This window comes from Nannobrachium achirus, assembly GCF_963921795.1.
Source record: "Nannobrachium achirus genome assembly, chromosome: 24".
Taxonomy (NCBI): Eukaryota; Metazoa; Chordata; class Actinopteri; order Myctophiformes; family Myctophidae; genus Nannobrachium; species Nannobrachium achirus.
Window position 1 is genome coordinate 37,883,225 of NC_137831.1, and position 19,397 is coordinate 37,902,621.

Genomic DNA, 19,397 nt, shown 5'->3' on the forward strand with positions numbered 1-19,397 from the left:
TTTCATGAGTGTTCATTATTTTTCACTGTATGTAAAGCACTTTGTGAGATCTCTCTGAGAGGTGCTAAATAGGATTCTTAATTGCGACCGTCAGGGAGCTGTTTACTATGAAAACCTCCACCGGCCGTCCGTCCGTCCGTCCGTCCGTCACACGTCACACCTTTGTTTGTGTACGGTGTGATGTCATATATCTTCAGTATGACATCACACCACATGTGTACACAAACCTTTGTGTACGTTGCTGTGGCAACAGTCTGTTGTTGCTGGTCTGTTAGTGTACGTTAGCAACCACCTTAGCAACCATGGTTTTACCCTAGCAACCAACTGTTTACCCTATCAACCAACTGTTTACCATAGCAACCATGTTTTTTTACCCTAGCAACCAACTGGGCATAAAAGGGATTCTGTTAGGGATCTCCATATATGGGCATAAAAGGGATTCTGTTAGGGATCTCCATATATGGGCATAAAAGGGATTCTGTTAGGGATCTCCATATATGGGCATAAAAGGGATTCTGTTAGCTGTTAGTGATCTCCATATATGGGCATAAAAGGGATTCTGTTAGCTGTTAGTGATCTCCATATATGGGCATAAAAGGGATGCTGTTAGGGATCTCCATATATGGGCATAAAAGGGATTCTGTTAGGGATCTCCATATATGGGCATGAAAGGGATTATGTTAGGGATCTCCATATATGGGCATAAAAGGGATTGTATCCCAGATGATGCCCTGTTAGGAGATCCACACTAACAGAATCCATATATGGTCCTACCGACAGCTGCTTCCAGAGGATCAACAACAACAAAAAGCAGCAAGAACACAAAGCCATTGACAAGGCCCTGCAGAAAATGCATGACACGCTGCTGCGCCACACTCAGCACCCCTAAAAACCAGTACTTGGGATTTGTTGATGTAAATGTTCACATAGAGTGTAATAATTGGTAAAACAAACTTTTGGCCTATTTGTGGAGATAAGCGACCAACGGTCGCTTATCTCCCGATTAGGGAGTCTTACTGGTTGCGACCGTCAGGGAGCAGTTTACTATGAAAACCTCCACCGGCCGTCCGTCCGTCCGTCCGTCACACTTCACACCTTTGCCCTGCTCATATCTCCGCATCAGTATGACATCACACCACATGTGTACACAAACCTTTGTGTACGTTGCTGTGGCAACAGTCTGTTGTTGCTGGTCTGTTAGTGTACGTTAGCAACCACCTTAGCAACCATGGTTTTACCCTAGCAACCAACTGTTTACCCTAGCAACCAACTGTTTACCATAGCAACCATGTTTTTTTACCCTAGCAACCAACTGTTTACCATAGCAACAGATACGCAGAGCAGGGATCTCCATATATGGGCATAAACAGGTGACATCACACTGATGTCAGATACTCAGAGCAGGGATTTCTCCATAATATATGGGCATAAAATGGATTCTGTTAGGGATCTCCATATATGGGCATAAAAGGGATTCTGTTAGGGATCTCCATATATGGGCATACAAGGGATTCTGTTAGGGATCTCCATATATGGGCATACAAGGGATTCTGTTAGGGATCTCCATATATGGGCATAAAAGGGATTCTGTTAGGGATCTCCATATATGGGCATAAAAGGGATTCTGTTAGGGATCTCCATATATGGGCATAAAAGGGATTCTGTTAGGGATCTCCATATATGGGCATAAAAGGGATTCTGTTAGCTGTTAGTGATCTCCATATATGGGCATAAAAGGGATGCTGTTAGGGATCTCCATATATGGGCATAAAAGGGATTCTGTTAGGGATCTCCATATATGGGCATGAAAGGGATTCTGTTAGGGATCTCCATATATGGGCATAAAAGGGATTGTATCCCAGATGATGCCCTGTTAGGAGATCCACACTAACAGAATCCATATATGGTCCTACCGACAGCTGCTATAAGCCAACCCTGGCGATAAGGTCTGAGTCGAAGAAATGCTTCTTTCCTGGCAAGAATTGCCCCTTTATTGCGACCGTCAGGGAGCAGTTTACTATGAAAACCTCCACCGGCCGTCCGTCCGTCCGTCCGTCCGTCGGTCACACGTCACACGTCACACCTTTGCCCTGCTCATATCTCCGCATCAGTATGACATCACACCACATGTGTACACAAACCTTTGTGTACGTTGCTGTGGCAACAGTCTGTTGTTGCTGGTCTGTTAGTGTACGTTAGCAACCACCTTAGCAACCATGGTTTTACCCTAGCAACCAACTGTTTACCCTAGCAACCAACTGTTTACCATAGCAACCATGTTTTTTTACCCTAGCAACCAACTGTTTACCATAGCAACCAGATACGCAGAGCAGGGATCTCCATATATGGGCATAAACAGGTGACATCACACTGATGTCAGATACTCAGAGCAGGGATTTCTCCATAATATATGGGCATAAAAGGGATTCTGTTAGGGATCTCCATATATGGGCATAAAAGGGATTCTGTTAGGGATCTCCATATATGGGCATACAAGGGATTCTGTTAGGGATCTCCATATATGGGCATAAAAGGGATTCTGTTAGGGATCTCCATATATGGGCATAAAAGGGATTCTGTTAGGGATCTCCATATATGGGCATAAAAGGGATTCTGTTAGGGATCTCCATATATGGGCATAAAAGGGATTCTGTTAGGGATCTCCATATATGGGCATAAAAGGGATTCTGTTAGCTGTTAGTGATCTCCATATATGGGCATAAAAGGGATGCTGTTAGGGATCTCCATATATGGGCATAAAAGGGATTCTGTTAGGGATCTCCATATATGGGCATGAAAGGGATTGTATCCCAGATGATGCCCTGTTAGGAGATCCACACTAACAGAATCCATATATGGTCCTACCGACAGCTGCTATAAGCCAACCCTGGCGATAAGGTCTGAGTCGAAGAAATGCTTCTTTCCTGGCAAGAATTGCCCCTTTATACTGTAGGGCTCGTTTGTGTATTGTATGACATCACGCCACATCATCGGCTGAGGACTGTGTGATGTCATCATATCTCCATATATGGAGACATAAGTTGCTCATGCCCAAATATGGGCTGGTGAGGTCAGACTTAGTGTGATGCGTAGGTTATCTCCATATATGGAGATTCAACTTCAATGAGTAACCATGGCAAACTGTCAACTGCCCGTATGTCTTGATAATTGGTAAAACAAACTTTTGGCCTATTTGTGGAGATAAGCGACCAACGGTCGCTTATCTCCCGATTAGGGAGTCTTACTGGTAGGACTAGTTGTACTTACTTGTTTGCTTGCTTATTACAGACAGCATCAGTAATGTATGCATGTGATTGTGTGTGGTTAACATTGTGTATATTCTGTGTATTGTTGTTTGTTGCAGTTACGGTCGGAGACGTACCGCTCCCTCGCACCTCCCCCCTCACCTCTCTGCCCTCCCTGACAGCAGAGCCACACAGCACACAGGTAACAGGGATTTTCAAAGTTTTTCTTTCAGACCAAGGACCTCTTAGGTGAGAGAGAGAGATGAAGCAGGGACCCCCCACTACATGTTGGATGTTGTACAGACTGTTTGTGTGCGTGCGTGCGTGCGTGCGTGCGTATGCATCTCTACACGCACACACGCACATGATCTGAGCTGGTGTGGATCCACCCCATTGTGGGATGGTCAATAGTGTATTATGTTTATTTAAGATACATCATTTTATGTTCTATTTTTTTAGGGAACTGTTACTTATCGAGGAAGTCTCACACCACCCTCCTCTACAGCAGAAGGAGCAAAGCATGGTGGGATGGAAGACACTCCAGACGAGAAGAAAGAGTTAGATGTAGAGGAGAACAGAAAACTGAAGCACACTTTAGACATGCCTCAGGACAAATGTCTCAGGACAAAGTCCTTCCATCAAGAAATTATGTCAAGTGACACAGCCTGTGATTTGTCAACCACAGACCAGCCTGTTACAGAGTCACTGACCTCTGTGCATAACTCATTGGAGCTCCAAGATGAAACTGATCTAAGTAGATGTGTCAGTGGTTTGAGGATAGACGAATCCATCTTTCTGCCTCATTCTCACAGCTTAAACTCACTGAGCCATATTCCATCTATAGAGAACAAGACAGGTTTCAGAGCAAAGCGCTCACACAGCTTAAACGATGTTACACTACTGGACAAAACACAGAAAATTACACCTGATATCATTGTTGTAGAAAACAAGGAATGCTACAGGTTGCACTGCACCCAAACAGGACTGTTTCAATGCAGAGTGACCAATCTGGTGTTTAAGATGAAGGCAGAGGGAGATGTGACTTACAGGACAGTTCCATGGCACAGAAGACTTCTATCCCAGATAGAAGGCAAGAGGCCTGCAGGACCACTGTTTGACATAAAAGGGTCTCAGGGGTCTGTGTGTCAGTTACGCTTTCCACATTGTGAGATCCTCTCCACGGGTGCAGGCAAAATCTTGTCTGTTGTCCATTTGATGGATGATGATAGCTTTGAGCTGATCAAACCCCATATGATCACAGAAACTCATGTCATCATAAATGTAACTGGGTTATCTTTATTTGGCAATATGATCGAGAAGTTGAAAAGGAAAAAGCCAGTCCAGGCATTGGTGTCACTGTTTTATACACCACCGATTGATGATGATCATCCCAGGTCGACCCTGAAAGTGTTGCTGCTGCCTCGGAACGTTGTGCTGAGTAATGTCCTGAAGGAAAGGAGGATATTAAATGGAGAAGAAATCTACATTGAAATGCCTCCCTGTAAACTAATCCCAAAGCAAGAATACACCCTCACCACTTCACCTCAAGATGATTCCATCAAAATTCAACCAAATGAGGCAGAATTTGTAGTTGATGAATCATCCTATCCTAATTACATCAGCACATTTGACGTGATTTTAAAGCAAAGGGTTAGTTCTGTTAGTCTACTTTTAAAAAGAAATAAGACCTCTGACTTTCCATGGGAACGGGAGGTAGACCTTTCAGCTGTTGCTTTAAGAAAACAACAAGTTCAACGCACACTGACTCTTCCAACAGAAGAGAGACTGTTTTTTGTGAGGGACAGCTTCATAGACAGGATTTCTCTTCCCAATATCAACTGTCTTGTGGACAAGCTTTACTCAAAGAAAGTGTTAAATGAGGATGAGCGGGAGGCGGCTGCTGAGATGCAGTCACGAAAAGACAAGGCACGTTTTGTCATCGACACAGTGAGGCGCAAAGGACCTGATGTGTGTTCAACAATGATAGTGATCCTCTGTGGTCTGGACACGCTCCTCTCTGAACATCTTGGGTTGATGTAGAACTGGACTGATACTTATACCAGCATGTAGAGAATGTCCTGCTGTTTCTTCTTTAGCTTTTTCTTTCTTTCCTGAGGATGAAAAGACTAGTTGGACATATTGAAGTTGGTTCATTATATTCATCTGCTTTTAGCAACTTTTAGCAACCTAACTGAGGTTAGGGTTAGGGGTTAGGTTTAGGTGACACCTCCATTTAGAATAATGGAAGTCAATCTTCTGAATGGCAATGTTTCTGAATGGAAGGGGCTGTTTGTGGGGAAGGGGCTGAAATTACTATAATGCTGCGTTCAAGTTCAGGGGAGTTTGGAAAAAGGCATTCATTTTCTTTAATGCTGCGTTAAGGTACAGCATGGAAATGGAAAGGAGGGCATTTCAAGGACAATGACACTTCTTCTGTAACTCTGGGAGAGCCTGGGATCGAACTGAGAACCTTCCTGTTCCCCAGCAGGCACTCTACCTCCTGAGCCACTGCCGCCCCTACAGGTATGAAATACTGGGTGACTCCTTGACCACCTACCAAGCCACAGTCACTGCTACAAGAACCCACTACTGCTCAAACCTCATCACAAGAAACTGCCATAGGCCAAACGTTCTTCTGTTGGACTCCATAAATCTCATTCTCACCCCTACAGTAAATGCCAACCTGGATGTCTCTCAAACCACCTGTTAAGTCTTCGTCCTGTTCTTCATGGACAAGGTAGCCGCCATCAGGTCAAACCTTCCACCCACCCCCAGCGACCATCTCACCCTTCCCATGCCAACTGCCACTCTATGCCACTTCAAGCCACTCTCCCTCTCCTGCCTGTTTGACCACTGTCTCCCTCATGAAACCCACAACCTGCTCAGTGGACATCATCCCCTCACACCTCGCCAAGGAGGCTTTTGACAGCCTAGGCCCCAGTGTCCTGTCTATCACCAACAGATCCCTGATCTCAGGTCATAGTCCAACACATTATCATAAAAACCTGGCCTAGACCCCACAGTTACAGCAATCTTCCGCCCTTTCGGACCCGTTCGGACCCCCACACAAATCCACTTCCCCTGGACCACTCGGATACAAACACCAACAGATTCATGCTGTTGTGAAAGGAGACTTTTCCAGCTCGTACAAATCGCCAAAGATAAAACCTTCCTCTAGGCCTGACCTGGAAAAAAGTCACTCATGTCCTTATCTGGTCAAGACTAGACTACTGCAACTCATCTCTTTCCAGACTGCAACTGCTCCAAAATCCCACTGCCAGGCTCCTGACTGGCACCCGTAGGTGGGATCACTTCACCCCATTCTAGCTTCCCTCTGTTCCCTCCTGTTTGTTTATAAAGCCCTGCATGGTCTTGCACCACCCTATATTGTTCATAAAGCCTTCCACACAGCCTTGCACCACCCGTGTATGTAACTGACCTTCTATATCGACTTCAAACTGTGTATCTTTCCCAGGACCTGAGTGCTGTCAGTCAGAACAGCGGTTAGAAGAACCGATATGTGGCAATTAAGGATTGCCGGTATATGTTTTGTTGTGTAGGCCTGCATTGTTTAGGTAAAAATGACAGTATTGTATTTTGTATCACTGCTATTGTAACTGTACTCTATAAATCAAATTGACTTGACAGCTGCCGCACCTGTAGAATATATAATTGTATCACTGTTCAAATCAAATGTCCTTGGCTATCTCGTCCTCTTTGCCTGGACAATCAAAAGTGGAAAGACAGAAGTCAACATTATGGATTCTCTACTGGAATATGCTTTCTTGGACATTCTACGAGAGATTATGAGAATTTGTGCCAAAATAATAAGTTTTAAGTTGATCATGGACTCTAGATTATTATGGAAGTTTGGACTTTACAGAGAGCAGCTTTGCAATGCTCGTGTAATTCAGACTGTTGGATTTTCTATTATAACTATTGTCAACCAGAAAGTATTTTAGAATTTAGGAATGGAATTGTTGCTGATATTTCAAAAGTTCCTGTGATCAATGGTTCTATGTTTTCTAATAAATCCTGTATTTGTGCTTTATCAAGAATCCACTTGCATTCTTTATGATTGTAAATGTGCTGTGCATTTAACTTAATTTTAAACTGCTGTAGGCCTAAATAGTATCACTGATGTAGTGGATGATACAGTCAAGTCATTGAGGGCTGTTGCCTACTATTTCCCTCTAATATATTATGGATTATCTTTTTCCAAGCTTTGCTGTTGTAGGTGTTGTTGATGGAGTGCATATCACACAATCTATAAAACTACCCAGCTGTCAAGTAGCCCAACATTAAAATGTAGTTAAGTAATTAAAACAAATACTTTCATTCCCTAAGACAGAAAACAGAAACTGGCTAAATCAGTGTAATCAGTTTAAACATTTATCCATTGGCCATTTGAAAATAGCAGATCTACAAGCTCACAACACGTCACAATGCAACATGCTTGTAGATCTGCTATTTTCAAATTGCCAATCTATATAGGTTTCAACTGGTTACACTGATTTCGATGCTAAACTAACGTTTGCTGTGGACAGAGCCATGGGCAGTCCTTTCATGAGGATGAGGAGGGATTAGGACAGGTGGGTGGTCTTGTTGTAGGAGGTGGAGAGACTGGTTCAGGTCACCCTGGTCAGAATAGCCGATGAAAACGGCATGAACCTACAGACACCGGAAGTGGCGGAAGTGCTGGGGTTAACGGAAGTTACGTCATGCGTTGCAGTCCGTTTACATAAAGATTGTAGCTCTTAACTCGCTCTTAATAGGTGCCCTTTGTCAGAATCCATGTTTTTGTTTGGATATTGTTTATTACGAGCACAACCGATGGGTCAGGAGAAGTAGAACAGTTTCTTTCGCCAGCGGGGAATATGAAAAAACAATTACATCCGGTGAAATTCTCCCGGCGGAAGTAGCACTGTTTCATGCCGTTTCAGCCTATGGTCTTGACCAGGCTTTAGTAAGCCTGGCTACGCGAGGCTAGGTTCAGGTGGGTGGTGCTAAGGTGAAAACCAGGTATAGGCTACTTGTGAACTGGTGGGTGTGGCTTTCATTTAACTCTCTTCTCAAGACCCTACAATTCCTCCATCCCTAGTAATCACACATCAAAAAAAATCCCTACCAGACATTGTGGTTTGTATGGAAATGTGCACAAGTGAGCATTTATCTTTTACTGAGGCAGGAATTCATAGCTATGCAGAAAGCCAAGTTATTACAGGTATTACATTTATGCAGTGGTGGAAATATTGTCTTACTTAAGTAAAAGTATATCAATACTGCAATGTAGAAATACTCTGTTGCAAGTAAAAGTCCGGAGTTGAAAATGTACTTGAATTTAAGTACAAAAGTATTGGCCTCAAAATATACTTAAAGTACCAGTAGTATAATCTGCTCATTATGCAGAATGTACCACACGTTTTCAAATGTATGAAACATATTTTGAAAATAGCTGATCTACGAGCTCACAATGCGTCAGGATGTGATGCATTGTGAGCTTGTTGATCTGCTATTTTCAAATGGCCAACATGTATCTGTATACTGTTGGTCTGAAGTGCTTCATTTATGCTTTTGTAATAATAATACAAATCTACAAAGTAACTAAAGTTTTCCAATAATCATATTATACAATAAAAAAAACACAATACAAATTAGCTTCTGTGCTGTAATGGAGTAAAAGTAAAAGTACATACGATTGGAAATGTTCCAGTAAAAAGTAAAACAAAATACCTCAAAATGTCACTTAACATGAAGATGGTCTATAGACAGAGCTGCACCGGTGGCTGACGTTGTCCATCAGAGAGACCCCTGTTGCATGTCTCTACATGTTGGTGTCTAAAATAAAGAACTAAAGTAATGAGGTGACATGCAGAAAACACCCTGAGGTAGTGAAGGTAGAGCAGAGAGAGATGAGTCACCTGGGCCGTGTTTCTCAACCTCGGGTCCATGTCTCAGTATATGTCAACACATGTTCTAACAGGGTTTGATTGATTGATTGATTGATTGATTGATTGATTGATTGATTGATTGAAGACTTTATTAGAAGTTTGCATAGGAAAAGGTACAGTTTCATGACGGTACAGTTCACTGGTACAAGGTCTACTAAAAGGAGATCCATGAAAAGACTAGGCTTATGTCCATAGAATACTTTTCTTATTTAAACCCTTTCCCCCCCTATTGATTACTCACCCCATGGAGACTTTTTTAGTTTTTGTCGCATTCCTAAGCCCCACGCTTATGAGACACAAAGAGTCTCCTTGTGTCCACTAGAATCTTTATTATTATTATTATCAAATTATTGTAGTGTGATTGGCTGGAAATTCACTACCCAGACGTGTGAAACAAGCAGTCAACCATAGACTGTAAAGATTATGGACGGTGGGAACCGTCACGTGACCCATTGGTTTCTATCAGAGCCAAAATGAAGCTTTTTCTGCCCTTGTATGGGTGCCGCCATCATTGTATTAATGGTACCCAAGGAAAGCTATTGGCTGCCAGCAGTCACATGCAACCGCAGGGATACTTAGGAGAATGTGTTAAGCTTGCCGAAAATAAAGCAGACGAATAAGAAGGGGGACGGGACCTATTTTCTACAGTCTATCCTATTGAGTCTATGAGCATACCCAGCTTTAACATCAATTCTAAAATAAATGGGACCATATTTTCACCTTTAGTTCTGGGTTTGTTTCATGTTAAATCTGGAGAACTGGCCCCCTGCAGACAACCAACCATGTCTCTCTGTGTGTCTGCAGGTCATCTGGAGTTAGTTGTAAACATTTTGCAGAGCCACTGATGAGAGAGCATTTTTACTGTTCAATAGCAGTTATTGTTCCTCCCAAGGACTGTTGGAAATTGTGAGCTTGACAGCAGAATGTACCTTCGTTCATCGTGATGTGTTCATTTGGAACTAATATGTGTGTGTCAGTCAGGCTGTCATGGAAAAACATGATTTATGACTCGTTATTTGTTACAGCAAAGTTTTATTTAGTTTAAGTCATTAGTCTTTTGAATAATTTAATTTAGTTTTAGTCATCTGAAATGTTTTAGTTTTAGTCTAGTTTTAGAATCTGCCCTCATAGATACAATTCTAGTTTGGTGTGACTGAGCCCTCACAGTCCTTTTATTGGAACCACTACGACTCCATTCACAAACACCAGGTGTTACTATACAGTAGCTGTGGTTTCTATGAAGCAAATAAACAGAAAAACAAAGATGTGTGTGACCATACAAAGATGAAATGTTGTTGCTCAAATTGGCCACAAGGTGACACTCTAACACCACGATGGGTGAAAACAGGAATATTTGTCACAACACAACCAGACAAAGTAATTGCAATGAATGTCAATGCAACACAGAAATATGGACCTAAACTATGGACGATTACTGGATGTAGTGGAGTAGTCTATTATTAAGTCTATTAACATATTAAGGGAGCACAAAGAGGAGAGTCTTCTGTGTTGAATGAAGAACAGATCTATATGAGTCGTCTGTATCCGGCTGTATCCCTTCTGGACCAGGAGAGGGCTCTGTGAAGCTGCTGGTATAGGTTTTCCGTGCCTCTCTGCTAACTCTTCAGATAGCAGAGGTAACAGACACACAGCCTTCAGCTCTTCTGTCAGTCCTCACAAGTTGCTGTGGACTTAAAAGACCTTTCAGGATTGTTTCTACATTGTCTTGTGTGCAGGTTAAATAGGATGCTAAAGCTCTCTGCTACTGAGCTCTGGTCCAGATCCCAGCCTCAGTACAACAGACACACATGACTAGAACATTCAAGCGACACATTGTGAGCTTGTAGATCTGCTTTTTTCAACTGGTTTGGGCCCTAGGCAAATGTCTTTTTTGTGTGGGAACCACTGACCTAGACCATGGATTCCCAAACGTTTCAGGCCGTGACCCCCCAAAATAATCACATTTGAACTTGGTGAACCCACCCTGACAAAAGCACTAGTAATTGTAGGAGTTGAGGCATTACATTCCGTTTGACTCGGTTCTACAGATAAATATTCTGCTATTTTCACAACGTTTGCCTCTTTCTTAAATAATATTAGACAATTTGGCCTTTAAAAAGTCCTTAATACCTGTGGCTGATTCTACTCTGAAGACAATACATTGTGTTACCAAGTCAACTGAAAGACACACTTCAACAACACAACAATCTTATGTTATGTGCTGCTAACTCACACAACACAGGTTTGATCACTGGGGCATTTTAAAAAGGGATGCCATTCATTGTTAGAAAAAACTAATGCAGCCCCATGGCCTCCCCTAAGTAACAAGAAATCTTGTGAAATAAAATGTTGTCAACCAATTATCAAGGACGATGATACACAAAAGAAGAAGAAGAATGAATACACAATTGGATACAAACAAATTACAATGATGTATGTAATTTATAAATATAATTTGATGGATGAGTGTTGATGAAAGGTGAAGCTGTGTCTCAAGCACACAGAGGAGCAGTATTTCTCTAGCTCATGACTTGTGCTGTGTTGTCATCCTCTCTGTATGTAGACCGGTAGATGTATAGAAGTATAGAGCAGTATTTCTCTAGCCTATGACTTGTGTTCATTTATTTTATCTCCAACTAGAAACAGATGGAGGTGCTGCTCTCTCAGCTCAGATCACATCAGGACACCTTATGTAGAATAAAACAGCCTAATGTATGAACATTTCAAAATCATTGTTTTTAGACAGTTTGCCTCCAGTGCACATTGTATTACATTTCCACATAATTCTCTATTATTACTATTTTTCCGTAGGCCTGATTTTACAGTCAGTGTCAGATTGGTCATCATGTGACCAGGGGATCTTTACTATAACTACCAGGATGTCAGACCCATTGTTAATGCACTGTTCCCAATTAATTCAGCATTTCTATAAGTATCCTAGTAGTAGCTGCAAGTTTCAGTTGTTACATAAACATTGTTGTCTTGTATGTTCCTGCCTGCAGGGCACGCAGACATGCCTCAGTGACAGGGGGAAATCTCGCTTTTGCGAACGCCCATCATTTTGACCGGAGGGTTAGCGACTCACTTCACGGAGGTTAAGGTTAGGGTGAGGGTTAGAGTTGGGTGTTGAAAAGATGAGATGTAGTAACAGTACTGAGGGAGAACTTGGCCTCAAATGCACTATGGCTCACTTCCTGAAAAGCTCTGTTCAGTCAGTTCATTTGCAAATGCAGCATTCTGATTGGCTGAAGACAGTTCCTCTGTTCATTGGGCTGAACTGCATGAGGAAAGAGGCAACGTGCGTTCCCCTGCACACGGGAGGCGTGCATCTATTCTGCATATAGCTTAAGGCAAGACCCACATTTAGAGCAACAAGCTTTGCTTCTGGTGTAAATATTTGAGTAAAAAAAATGAATGAATTTGGGTCACCCTTCAAGGCAGGCAGTTTGTCAGACATACAGTACAGAGCCTGCTGGGCTCATATAGTATCTCAGGTTTGGGGCAACGCTTCCATCAAAGTACAGATGTAGAGAGAGTGTCGGTGGTGCTCGGAAAGTGAGAAACAGGAATGTGACCATGAGTTTGTATTGATTATACTTCCTTATAATAAATAACACAATTCAATTGCTCAACACCAAACCTCCCAGTCCCTCCAGAAAATGGGAACTACAATATATGTAAATTTGTCTCTGGCACTTGATGTAAAGCACTGATGCAGAAAAGTATGAGACAGAGACAGACAGACAGACAGAGACAGAGACAGACAGACAGACAGACAGACAGACAGACAGACAGACAGACAGACAGACAGACAGACAGACAGACAGACAGACAGACAGACAGACAGACAGACAGATAGACAGACAGACAGACAGAGGATGTGGAATTCTGCTTTCTTAAAGTATGTCATCAGTGGAGCTCTCCTCCTCCAGTGATGTCATATAGCTCACACAAACACATCACAGCCCTGAGTTAAGATGACTGAACAAGAAAGGCCTGATCATATATTCACATCTTTATTTCTTTACCAGGGGTTCTAGTATGAGGAGAGATGGTTCTGCACAATTGGATGAATGAAAGTTTCTTTAATAAAAGCCAAACCTTCGGCCACATGACCTTCATCAGGCCAAAACACACTTCACAATTAAACAAAGTCCATAATATAAACAAGCAATGAGCAATTTACAGTACTACTACGATCATACATGTGACCTGTACTGTGTTGCCTAGATGGGAGATGTGCTTCAGCAAACTGTTTATACAGAAAATATATATATATAAAAAGATAACAGTCAAATACGAGGGCCCCTCACAGGCGCGGATCGTCGGGGTAGGCCGCTTACAGGTCCAGGATGGGGCCTGGCCGTCAGATCAGATCACCTGACCATTTATTTTATTAGGATTTAGACGCACTTTGCGTGCTCCGCCTCTAAGCAAGGAAGGCGGGCCCATTTAAAACTTCATCAACACCATTAAAATACTATTAAAATGTTGGGTTGCATGTTGTTGGTTTATCGGGCCCAATCATTGTGGCTTGCCTACCGGCCAGGTTTTGAGTTGTTCCGCTACTGGACCCTCAACCTATAAAAGGATTCATATTGAGCCCTCTGTACAGCAGTTTCCCCAGTCCTCAGAGATAACCAGTTTTAATTCAGTGACGTGTAAACAATTATTTTACAGGTCAGTTATATATTTGCTGTCCATGTATAGAGACAAATGTAAAAAAGATGGAGGGTGTCTAATGTTGCAAGTAATGTTCTATGACTAACACACTTCTCTCTCTGATACTTGTTAGTTTGATGATTTACCGGTATGAACAGTATGTGTTTAATGTGTCATGTTGGCTACACTGAACTTTTTTATTGCTGTGAGAGAGGGAGAGAGAGAGAGGGGGGAGAGGGAGGGAGAGAGTGAGTGTGTGTGTGTGTGTGTGTGTGTGTGTGTGTTTCTTGTTTTCTGTTCTCTCTTGCATATCTCATAGCACCCTGCCCCCCTCTTACAGCTGCACTGAGTGATTCATTGAAATGAACGGGTGGCGGTGTTTTTATCTCTCATCCACTTCTCTTAATACACCCATGGCTGCACTTATAGAAGGTCTTCTGCTGTTACACCATCACAATGTCTGTACACAAAATGTTTGATGTGCACAAAATGTCTAAAGATGCTCTGTTTACCATTGAGCACAATATATTGCATGACACATAAATAAACTTTACAGAAAAAACCATGCACATAAAGTAGCTTTCAAGACTTTGGAAATGCATTATTAAGAACGATGAATATTGATTCTGCAAGCATTTACAGTAAAAGTGTACAACAGCCTAAGTTTTTTCTGTCAAATTGTTTTAACAAAGACATAACATTTCCATTGTGCATTCTGCAGTCTCTGTGCCTTATTGTGGTCAATGTGTGATGACACACGTATTGTGCAACAACATTAACGTTCCGCTGCTGTCAAAACCCCAGTGAACATCCTGTTCTCTCACTCTCTCTGCGTGTGTGTGTGTGTGTGTGTGTGTGTGTGTGTGTGTGTGTGTGTGTGTGTGTGTGTGTGTGTGTGCGTGCGTGTGTCGACGGTTTAACGCAAAAGTCTTAATAGTATGAGGCTAGTATGTAACACTTCTAAGAAAGCACAGCTACAGATTGTCAGTATTTCATTTTTGTGTGAGAGGTACGAAGCCTGCTCTGAGGACATGGCTGAACATTAGGAATCTGCGTCCTGCCCTCCTAAAGGTCTGTGCAGGGCCCTGCATCAAGGTATCTTGGTGCTGTTCGCCTAGGGTGACCATATTTTCAGCCACTCAAACCGGGACACGAAACACTGTTGCCTAAAACCGGGACCCTAAAAGCAATGCGCACGTTACCGCGCACGCGTGTGCCCATTCTCTAACATTCGTGCACGTGCACACACGCACCGCAGGGTTGCAAACAGGCAGTGAGTGATTGACAAACAGGCTCAGTGTTGAATTCAGACACGCAATGAATTTGTTCATGTTTTCTGATGGTTAGGTGAGCATGTTTTTATGAAAAGAACATGATAAATGTCTATGCAACCGCTGAAAACAGCTACTATTATTTTAATTCTGGCAAAAACCGGGACAATTTTGCAGTGAATGTTGAAAACCGGGACATATTAGTGTTTTAGAGATATTTGTCGGGACACCGGGACACACAGCTTGAAAACGGGACTGTCCCGGGTAAACCGGGATATCTGGTCACCCTATGTTCGCCTCCTACCAGGTTTAGAGTTACAGCATGTAATTCAGCCCATGTCAGCGTCTTGTTGGAAATACAGAACAAGTTTGAAAATATCATGGTCTTATGAACACTATTAGTCCCATCATGCTGAAATTAGATTTTAATACTGAAATGGTGTGTACAAAATAAAACAAAATAAAATATGAAGCACAAGAAAAGTGCCATTTGGGTCTGCCCTGTAATGAACTCATATTCATATCATTCTAGTACTGTATATTGAATAGTGTTTTATAAAGGAGGAAAGAAAGAGAAAAAGAAAAAGCAGTGATAATGATAACTTAAGTGATGTATGCTCACTACAATACAATGTTTCTGCTGCAGGAAATAGAATTGCAGGAAGAGGGGAGCTGTGTTTATATTATAACTCACTCTGTTGCCTGCATTGAGACAAAAGGTTTCATTGACCACATTAACTACCCATGATGTTCACTATTATTTGTGACATCAATTAACATCATATATTGATTACTAGTTATAATTATTTTGGAAACCACAACACCTTATCATGACACTATCATTCAATATTTTACTTATTCTTATTTTTGTACTCTATAACGTCTATGATAATAACTTCATAGGTCAAATGTTTGAGGCATGCATCTAACAGCAGTTGAGTTTTGCAGCCCAGCATTTCACACATCTGAAAGCCACAGCTCTGTCTGTCACGTCAACACCAGGTTTGCGCCGTACATTCTGTGGTTAAGGGTCTATTGTTTGTTTTTTCCTGCACTGAATTGGTGTGGTCTGTTTGCACATGCATGCAAGTACCATATGTCTAAAAGTACTTGCTTTGGTTTGACAGAGTCAGAGACCTTTCTGCAACAGTGAAGCCCATTGTAGGACAATACATATCAGACGAAGTGAGTAAGATAACATTTAAAAAATAATAGGTTTAAATATTATCTAGAAATACAGTGCATTATATTGAAATAACTTAATGCATAATATTTCTATTTGGACATTATTGACATTTACTTTTTCTAACTACTTCAAGCCTAGACTTGTTGTACATTAAATAGCGTAAATAATCAATCTACAACTTCAGAATATTTTGCATTGCAATAAGAAAGTCAGCTTGTAGATCTGCTATTTTCACCAATGTTCACCTATTATGTCCGGCTGCAGAACAGGGCAGCTAGGCTTCATATGGTTAATGAACTTGAGGTGCTTTGTTTGTGTGGTTCATTAAGATGTCTACAGACCCTTCTGACAAGCCAGGCACATCACCACGTGTGAGGTCTGGTGAAGGAGTCAGGAGGGAGAGGCAGGAGGAGAGAGGAGAGGAGGAGAACCTGGAGGACATTCCTGAAGGAGCAGACAGTCTGAGAGAGCAAGGCTCTGGCTCACAGGATCAAGGTATACACTTGTTCGTTCGTGTAGGGCTACACAGGCAATTAGGACAGTGATTTGAAGATCAGGCATTCGTATACACTAACACTCCTACAATGTCTCCTCTCACGTCAATACTACAGCAGCTTGGCGCACAATATTTAAAGCAGTAGTTCTGGCTACAGGAGGCCCGCCACAATGCAGAATGAATGACAATACCCTTTAATTTCAAGATGTGGCGTTTATTTTATTTTGTGAGCCGTTGTCAGCTGATATGTAGCCTGCAGCAGTCGGGGAACAAAGTTAGCACCAACCACCCACCAATGTCATCATGTAGATGTCCTCTTTGGGGCTTAATTTACACAGACTAACCTGCTGCTAACCTGCTGCTGGCCTTTGAATTATTGGTTTCCCATTTTTTAGAGAGAAATTGGCTAGTTTATCTTCTCTGTTCATGTTAGTACCTTTGCATTTATTTTTAATGTTGTATTATTTCTTATTCATAGCAGAAGCTGACATGTGTATTTGTGTACTTCTCGCCTGTCTATGGGAGAAGTGATAACTACCTCCGCCTCTGGCCTCCTGAAAGGTGAATTTTCAGGGCAGTTTTGAGGGAGGCCAGCGAGCTACATGTTTTAAGTGAGGTAGTCAAGGAATGCCACACCTGGGTGGCAGTGTTGTAGAAGGAGAATTTACCCATACTGTATTTGTTTTATGGGTTTGTGTTATCAGATCGTTGTTGTGTGTTCTGACCGTTTGACGCCTTGTAAGGCCTGTCAACTGAACCTACAGTACTATGGCTAGATCACACTAGTTCGCACCAACATACTGTACGTACAGTATGTCTCCGAAATATTCATTTGGTATTTGTGTGCCTTTTGGGTTTTAGGTAAGAGCATTTTTCTTTCTTTCTTGCTAAAACTTTCAGGAGGAGGATAAAACAAAACAACCTGACCTAGCCTTTTGCGTTGAATGAGAGCAGGGTGGACAGCCAGAGATATTTACATAAATGAGAGAAATTATGTAGGCATAAAATAGGAATGCAATTCACATAGAGTGGCTGCTCTGGAAACGTAAGGTTCCCAGTTTGATCGCAGGCCACCCCTGAGTTTAGTGTCAAAGTGTCCTTGAGCAAGACACTGAACCCCATGCTCCCGATGAGCAGGTTGGTGCTTTGCATTGTGTCCTCTGCTGTGGGTGTACTCGTGTGAGTGAATGTGTGCGGTGTGAATATGTGCAGTCAGTGTGAATGGGTGAATGCAAAGCATGTTGTAAACAACAACACCTTATCAGCGCTTTGGATTAAGATGCTATATCAATGCACCATTTATTGATCTTGCAGTTCTATGCAAGGGCTCAAAATGTATGGATTATACTGGATAAATATTGACAGGGTTATGATATATAGTCTTTTGAGGAATTTAGCCATTCCACTGTGATATTTAGTTGCTTTGTCACAGAAAAAACGTTTTTGAATTGAAAATATGCTATTGCCTTTAAATAAACCTATACCGTTTTTTTCTCTCTAAGCACTGTTAATCTGGTAGTATTGAAGAATGCCGTTTTTCTAAATCAAATAAATGCTTATTTATTCGATTTAACATCAATAATCAAATCACATCGTCATCATGTCTATATGACTTCTCCCACCTCAGGCTAAGATTTACTTTGACCTATTTGTTGATAATAAACACATGCACAATTACATACATTGTCACATAATTATCAAAAGGATAAAACGCTAAAAAGCCAATTAAAGGCTTATCCATTGCGGTACTTTCTCATGTATGTGTATGTAAATTACAGTATGTAGTACCATAAAGTCGTATTCTTCTCGCTCATGGCTGTATTTTTGCATGCATTTCAGCTTCAGTTATGGATGTGGTGGAGTATAAGTGCTGAGGAGACATTCTAAAATGCCGGCTGTCACAGTCCTGACATTTTAATTGTGGGCTCGCCTGGAAGGCGAGCACACGTATGTTATCTTCATTATTTATATACTATACTAGTCAGTATCTCCTCAAAACTTTGGCGCGCTTCATCTCTTAAACGCTTACACCTTTCAACACCATTCAAATTTTTATGTGTTCAGCTTACTGAGGACACGTGTGCTTGTACTTTTGGTTTTGAAATGTTTTGTAGTTTAATTATAAAAAAATAAAAATGTTTAACTTTAAGCACCCAATGCATTTCCAATGGGTTTAGTGAGTGGGGAGAGAGTGAGACAGAGGAAAGGGACCCATGTTTATATTAAGTCGCTGTGGCTGCAATATTCACACTTCAGATATGCTATTTATATCAATGCGTTCACACAGGTCTGCTGTCTGATTTGATCCAAATGTCTAAGCTGTGTGATGTATAAAACTATAGTTATAGTTAAAACTATAAATAAATGTCCCTCTCCACTCTACTGATTGACACAGCTGTGATTAAAGGCTTGGCTGTCATTGGCTGTTCTGTGGTGATGTAGCCTTACATAAGTTGGCCCTGCAGTGACAATGCGAAAGTCTCGGCAGAGACGTCTTAATGTAAGGCTAGTGGTGCTGCAAAGTAACCAAGTACATTTACTCAAGTATATACAAACAAGTACTTGTACCTACAGTACAATTTTTAG